Source organism: Pholcus phalangioides, unplaced genomic scaffold, assembly GCF_987345545.1.
Source record: "Pholcus phalangioides strain wild (caught in Gottingen) unplaced genomic scaffold, Ppha-v1.0 ptg000015l_1, whole genome shotgun sequence".
Classification (NCBI taxonomy): Eukaryota; Metazoa; Arthropoda; class Arachnida; order Araneae; family Pholcidae; genus Pholcus; species Pholcus phalangioides.
This window is the reverse complement of record NW_028301608.1, coordinates 97,997,557-98,005,844: the sequence shown is the minus strand read 5'-3', so window position 1 is coordinate 98,005,844 and position 8,288 is coordinate 97,997,557. Positions and strand designations below refer to the sequence as shown.

General features: G+C 36.1%; 2 non-coding genes across 2 annotated transcripts; both read left to right on the top strand.

The window, feature by feature from the left end:
- The first annotated feature begins 6,502 nt into the window (after window positions 1-6,502).
- LOC149077144 (signal recognition particle RNA) lies at window positions 6,503-6,804 on the top strand. The gene has a single exon (XR_016194229.1).
- Window positions 6,805-7,173: 369 nt separating this feature from the next.
- On the top strand, window positions 7,174-7,475 carry LOC149077143 (signal recognition particle RNA). The gene has a single exon (XR_016194228.1).
- Window positions 7,476-8,288: the final 813 nt, after the last annotated feature.

Genomic DNA, 8,288 nt, shown 5'->3' with positions numbered 1-8,288 from the left:
ATAAAGCACAATTGGTGAAGTTGCTGCACTTAAACATCCTGCTGGTTTCCGAACTTTTCGTACACACGGTAGATTGAGAAAAAGTTTCAGATAATATCATTTCTTGGACTTGTCTTCCCGCTCTCTATCGACGAAAATTTTCTTCTGTTCCAAAAACCTTCTGAGAATCTGAGAATGACTTTTTCACAAACGCATTCAATTATGCGGTTCGCGAATTCCTTCATTTGTTTTAAATTTTAAACTATTTGCAAATTTATAGAACACTCACTATACTCTCTTTACTATGGATGGCTTTCAAAAAAGTATCTCCTCTTAATGAAATTTGTTTCTTATTAAATAAATTTACTGTTTTAAATTCTAAATAGGGTCATAAATGTTTTGGTATATTTGTAGTATTAGAGACTAGTTAAATTTTTCACTCGCAGGGTTTTGCACGAAAACTTCCCGAAAGAAATTCTACTGAAATTTTGAAATTAATGTCGAATATGAAAACTGATCAGCAGAAAAACAATGGAAATGAAGCTTTGGCGATTTCACTTAATCGAAATAAAAATTGGGCAAAATATAACTATTACAAATTTTAAACTTCAAAATAACAAACAAATTCCATTAGTGTGATTTTTGTGCTTCTCTATATAAAACGGAATAAACTTTACCAATAATTATAGAATAAAAATTTATCTGAATATCAGAAGTTGAAATTCTTCATCTTTTTGCACTCTCAACGTGTTAAAATGAGCGAGTCTGGTGAAAAATATGTAGATAGCAGTGAAAATAATCGGCAATAATTAAAAATTTATGGTAAATGCAAATTTTTCTTTCTTTATATATTAAAAAAATATCTCGACGAGGTGTAAATTTTTTTTTTTTCGGTTAAAAATGTAGAGAAAAGTTAATTTTATTGATCTTTTTCCTTTTCTAGGTGTGGCCGTATAATTTCATCAATTTGTTTTACTTGAACGAAATTTTATCTATTTTCTTCACATTATGCTGATCATTTTTCGTAATTTGTTTGAATTATTAAATGAACCTTCAAATTTCTATTCCTTTAAACACTCCGTGGAAAAAACCTGAAAATATGCAGAATTAATATTATTATTTAAATCTTAGAGCTATGAGCATTCAATTACCAGACTGTTCGTTAGAAATGATCAATTTAACTCAAAAATAATGAGAGGAAATTTGTTATCGTTTTTTTTTTCCTGTATCAAAATTCCTCGTTTAATCGTGTATTTTCTTCAATCGTTTTTCTACTCATATGTTGGTTTTCTGAAACTCAAATCAACTTTTTTTAACTCTGTAAAACAAAAAACTGAATTTACCAGATACGAAAGAAAAATTCTAACGAGCTAAGAATTATTGTAAGATGTTATAAAAACCACTCAAACGTTTTTTGAATACGTATGTACAAAAGAAAATATTTGAAACTGCTCCAAAAAAAAACTTCAGCCATTTTTCTATTGAAATGCTTTGAAATCGGCATGAAAAAACTAAAATCAAAGGAAAATACAGAAAATTTTATAAAAGAGAAAGTTTTTGTGTGCCATATTCACAATAGATTCTTGTTTAAAAAAAATTACATATGCTAGAAGTTTACAAAAACAAGTCTAATTTTCAATAATTGCATAAAAAAAACTTTCTGAATTTTGATTGGAATTATACAGGCTGGTTGAAATGTCCTGGACGCATTTTGAAAAGTTTATTAAGAATTGAAAAATGGAGATAAAAAAGATCCGGTTTGCACCGAAATCCTGATTAAGACGTCGAATTCATTCAAAAAAGTAAATAAATAAATAACGACTAGTTCAAATTTTCAATTACGGATGAAGCTGAATCATAAAAAAAAAATATTGACATAACATATAAAATGGAACACGAACAGAGCACAATTAAAAACCTTTAAACTCTGGACCTACGAATCCGAAGCCGCAAATTTGCAAGTTAGGAGTTCATGTTTATTACGATTGGTTTTGTGACTTAAAACTACTACATTTCAAGAAGAGCGCCTTTCTTAGCTCGGATAACATGTACATGAGTCTAGGAGGTGCTCATATTTAAATGTGGTATAGTTTTATGTAACCCGGATCGTGACAGTTACCGATTACGCACTGTTTGTATCGAATTTTATGTGTTATGTCGAGTTTTCTGTCATACGGCGCTGTCTGCGAGTAGAATTCAAAACAATTTTTTAGTTTAAATGAAAGTGTGTTGGAATTTTTTAAAGTCCAAAACCTTGGCCGTATATGCTCAAACCATGGTTCAAATCTGGCCCTCGGAGTCATCTGATGGGGACCATGACAGATAACCAAGCCACTCAAGTGGCACATCAAAGATTATTAAATCAGTTCAGTGGCGCCTGCGACACATTTCCAAATTACTTCAGTAGTGGCTCGCGGCACATTTGCAGATTGTTTAGTGTGCACACAGCGCATATTCAGATCACTTAAGCCAACCCAAGTACAAATCCAAAACACTTGAGTGACCTGCTGCACACCTCTAGTTCACTTATAGTGGCGCATGGTACATTCTAAGATTATTTAAGTGGCCGGCCAACACATTTCCAGACCACTCGAGTGGCCAGAGGCCTTCTTCGAGATCATTTGAGTGGCTGGCAGCGCGCATACAGGTCATTTAAGCGGCCCGTTGCATTTTTATACATCACTTAAGCAGCTCTTGCCACATTTTCAGATCAGTGAAATTGTCTGAGACACATTTCCTAATCACTCAAACGACCCGCGACACACTTTCAGATCTTCTGAGTGACGCGCGGCACATCAGCAGATGACTCAAGCCCCCCTCCCCAGCACATTTCCAGGTTACTAGAGTGGCTCTAGCAAATTTACAGACCACTTAAATTGGCCGCAACGTATTTACAGATAACACAAGTTATCCGTTACTGTCGGATAACCTGAGTGATTCGCGGTACACTTTCACATCATATGAGCGTTTCCAAACCAATCAAGTGGTCGCACTCTCCCAATGTTGAGCACCCTTGCTCTAGGGCATGATAAGTATTTTGTGTTAACCGCAGCTTTTTGTGTCAGTTGGTAGTTTTGTTATTAATTGTTGAAAACTTCCCACCCACTTTGAATTTTTAAAGATTATTTTGCTTGAAACGGCTGCATAATTCTAAAATTATGTATACATTATTTCAATGCTCCACAATTGTTAGAGTAAGTATACGTTTTGCAAGAAATTTAAGGAATGCGGGGGAATTCTGGAATTTTTTCCCCCGGAAATTGCGGTTTAGCATTTTTTTCAGTTAACTCAGAACTCGTCATCACCATTCCCACAACAGCATTCTTCCTTCTAGTTCCATGTACAGACCCATCAAGGAACAGACATAACCAGGCTGTCTACGAGACGTTAAGTCCTACATCCATCCATAAGCTAAATCGTGATTGATATCCAGATTTCCAGAAATAAACAACGTGTCAATCTGTAAAGGAAAAAAGGGAAAAACAACAAAGGAAAAAGAGTTTCCACAGCATCTGGTGGTGATGTTAAGCCTAACGATGAGATGATAAGGAAAAACAACTCCGCCCGCCACAAAAATTCCGTCCAAATTGGATTTGGAAAGGAAAGGCAACAGCAGAACCCACAGAATGTTTTTCGAAGTGCTGGTTCTCATAAATCAAGTACAGCACGGATCTTTCTCCCTGTTTCTTTCAATGTGGTAAGTTCGGAAACATTCCGAAGGTCTCGAGAGATATCCCATGCTGAAGAATAAGAACGAAAGAGAGAAGAAGCTGGAAGAGAAAAAAATAGTAACGGAAAACTCGAGTTTTTGGGAGTGAAACCCCAGTCACGAAAACCAAAAAATAGCATCCTTTTTGTTTTCATAGGCATACAGGGAATGAGCAAAATATTTAGACCGCAGGAAGAGAGAAGTCTTAAGACTTTCAAAGCAGAGCTCTTGAGCAAGAACTCACACACCCACTAAGACGATTATGCATAGAAAGAATTGTTTGTTCCTTCAAAGTCAAATTTCGATCGTTTTGTTGGCAACGAAGCCTTCAAAATTCTGTCGATGGAAGTCGAGACTTACTGTGGGTAGCTACTTCACTGTTTTGGTTCTGAATAAGGAATAAGGCTGCTTGTGCTCTGTGAACTTCCCGCGTAACTTCGGTAGCTTATAAACCTCCGTACTTTGTCGCGGTTTGGATCCGATCGGAAATCCTCTTTGGGGGTTTCGGAAAGGGTCATTGTTTTGAACAGTCTTCTGTGACACGTGTTCAGTTATTTGCATTAGAGTGAATGGATTGTTATAGCAAAATAACGATTGGCAATAATTACGCAGTAGGACGTCTCTCCGAAGTTGGTGATTATCCTTTGAATATTTCCAGCTCAAATGTCAGTCGAAACACTGTGCAATCATATACTTTCCGTTATTTCTTTCATTTCTTCATCGGCACTGATCGTGAATTATAAAATTTTTGGTATGACAAACGCTTCAAAATTCGTATTTTCTTTCGGAATTTTTAAATAAGGCCGAAATAATAGTAAGTAAGGCAAAAATCATTAGGCCAAATTTTTTTTTATTTAGCAAAAGAGATGTACAAGCATACATATACAAACAGAGTATAGTACACATCAAATACATGCCTAATCGGATAAATATGCATTAGACCTTATTATTATTATTTTGATTATGGTATTTAACGCATGGACGATCTCGTAAGCCAGCGTTCTCTAACCGTAGTGCTAGGAGATAGTCGTCACCGATGTGACGCCTGTATTACAGCTGGTGGCCGTTCATTTGAGCAATGGTAGTAAAGTTTTCGATAATAAAGAATATTTGTCCGTTATCATTTATATTTACTGTCTTCTCAATTTTCACCCCGCAGGCGCCCTCTTGCGGTTCGCAGCTTGCTTTCCGACCTCACATTGTATGCTGGAAGTTGTTTGTTTCTGCGAGTTCCATCACCCGTTACAGTTAGTTCTGTGACCGTTTTGTTACACCTCTTATATATATTTAAAAATATACGGATTCATACTTGAAATTTTTAGCGACTATATTTTTTCTGTTGAGTCACTGACCTCCGATCTCCCAATAGTAATGCTCTCCTAAAATGGGCAATTCTGGCTCTTGCAGCCTGCTCATAGTGCATTGGTAAAGGAGCAACTACACAACTTGTCACTGAATTCATCGTTCAAATTCTTTCGACCTTGTAGGTTGAGCTTGTGATAAAGCTTCCACGGCAATATTTCTCTCTCTACCTTATTTTCAATAACTTCATTCGTTTCTGTGCACAAATGGACCTTGATTTGTTTGTTTATTTATTTATATAATTAGAATCTTGAGAGTCATTCATTGCGGTTAACGTACTCTGAAAGTGTTTACCTGTTGTCCGAAATTGCAATTTTCGGAAATTACGAAAACTGGACAATTTGCATTATTATTTTTTGCTGTAATTGACATACTTACGTGCCTTTGACAGTTTTTGTGACTCCAGTTGTGAACCTTACTTGTCTCAGACAATTTTATTTTGGCTGTAATTATCAACTGTAATTGCCTTTGAAAAATTTGTTGGCTATAATTGGTAACTTAAGAAATTTTTTTGAGAAGTTGGCGGTACCCTCTGTGCATCCCGATTTCTTGTGTTTTTATGAATAAACTACAGTCAGCCCTAAGCCCTAATTATCAACTGTAATTGCCTTTGAAAAATTTGTTGGCTATAATTGGTAACTTAAGAAATTTTTTTGAGAAGTTGGCGGTACCCTCTGTGCATCCCGATTTCTTGTGTTTTTATGAATAAACTACAGTCAGCCCTAAGCTTTTATCCCCTGTTGTGTTTATTGATACTTTTATACAGGAACATATTTCGCTGGCCGGAGGTTGAGCACCCCTGGTGTATAACATAGATAACAACAGGCATACAAAATGAATTTGTATGACTGATGACATTAACTGGATAAATAATAATTAATAAAAAATATCCGGGGTTTGGCAGTACGCAAGTTTCGACCCTCTTGCCAAATTTTTCTTAAAGCAAAAGATCTATCCATTTGAATCTTATAACCACCGTTTGACCTCTAAAAGGTGAGTTACATCTATTATGTTATTATGACCGGCCACTTTTATGGCCAATTCAATGTGAAATCACAAATGCATATAAAAATAAAATTGCTCAGATATAGCACATACTTATAATATACAGTATGCAATATAAGTACAAAAAGTTCTAAGACATTTCTTTTTAGTGGGCTTGATGCTAACTTTTATAGCATCTATAAAGTTTCGATTATACTAAACGTCATATATGAAATACAATTTATGCTTTGTAATATTTTCATTCACTGAATATAAACATTGCCGTTTATTCTTTGTATGATTTAGCGTTCAAAGAACGAGACCTATTTTTCTTTCGTTATACATAATTTTAGCGTTTTGCATAAAAGTATCCACGTACCAATAGATTGAAATTCTTTAAAAGATATTTACAAAACTATTCTTAAATGAAAGTAAGCTTTGCGTACGTTAAGTATACCCCAATAACCGGCTGCGAATCGTGGCGTGTTCGTGTAACCCAGTTACTTTGGGAGCCGGAGCTGGCGGATGGCTTGAGGTTGGAGTTTCTTAACCCAGTGGTCCTATGTCGATCGGGCGTCCGTACTAAGCCCGATGTCGATATGGCTGTAACGGGGGAACCCGTTGCGACCAGGTCGAATACTAATGAGGGGCGAACCGGCCCAGGGCGGAAACGCAGCAGGCAAAAGTTCCCGCATCGTGTAGTAGTAGGACAGCGCCTGTGAGTATGCTACTGGTGTTGAGCCAGCCAAAATAGTCGGACCCAGTTCTTTTTGAACTGTGTGTGAAAAAAAACTTTACAAATTCTCATTGATTTTTGGAAACTGCAATGTGTAAGATAAGGAATATATTATGAACAGAAGTGCTGATGAATTTTTTTTTTTTTGTAATGATTTAGTGAAAGTCAAACATGACCTAAAAATGGAAAACATGATATATGTAATCAAAAATTGAAAAGATGATAATTAAAGACTGAAAACACACATGGAAATAGCATTAAAAAAAAACTAACATATACATTATTTTCCCATTCAAAACACGTCGATATACTCGTAGATTAAAAATAGGTATTCAGTAAAAACGTAATGCTAGTAATTGTCGAATGTAAGCTTTACATTACGTTAAATAAGCTTCAACGGCCGGCTGCGAACTGTGGCGTGTTCGTGTAACCCAGCTGCTTTGGGAGCCGGAGCTGGCGGATGGCTTGAGGTTGGGGTTTCTTAACCCAGTGGCTCTATGTCGATCGGGCGTCCATGCTAAGCTCGATGTCGATATGGCTGCAACGGGGGAGCCTGTTGTGACCAGGTCGAGGACTAAGGAGGGACGAACCGGCCCAGGGCGGAAACGCAGCAGGCAAAAGTTCCCGCATCGTGTAGTAGTGGGACAGCGCCTGTGAGTAGGCTGCTGGTGTTAGGCCGACCAATACAGTCAGACTCAGTTCTTTTGATGGAATTTTTTTTACACTTTGGGTTATACATAGAAAAAGTTGTGTGTGATGAAATATTACTCTGTGTACGTGTTGTGATTTATATCTCTTATAATTTTTGACAGTATAAAGCTACCAAAATGAACAAGGTGTCTACGTAATCAAGAGGGTGGAAGTGACGTTTCAAACAGTATTATTCAATGTCCTAAGGGTTCATATTTGGGATTAAAAACTGAAGTGGTTAAACATACTCCATTTTTGTTAAAAACGAATGTCTCGGTGATTCAGACATACGTAGGTTCAAAAAGTACGAACTGTTGTGATATTTTCGTTGAAAACTGCAAAACCCATAGTCGTAAAAAGAATCTCACCGTTCGAATAAATTAAACAGGTTTAATTATTCGAATATAATTTATTCCTCAGAAGCCAAATAATTTTTACATTGGTTGGTACAACCTGATATCGCTAGTCTATCTTTTTTTACTGCATTTTATTAATCAATTTTTTTCCTCAAAAATATTATCAGATAGAGCTTTATGCCCTATCAAAATTCTGTGTCATTTCGGGAAATTCTTGGTTGCCCATATATATGTATAAACCTACCTACACACACATAGTTTGTAAATACTATTCGATGACAGCTTTCTTGGCTCGGATTTAAGAAAAATAGTCGAAAATAGCTCAAAACATCCCGATGAGATTAAAACGCCAGTTGGTCTTCTGCAGTGGTTCCCAAATGGTGGTGACCGGACTCCACGGCCCGATTGTAATTTTATGGAATTAATGTTAAGATGAAAGAAATAATAATGATTTTAATAAATTACTTGAAAA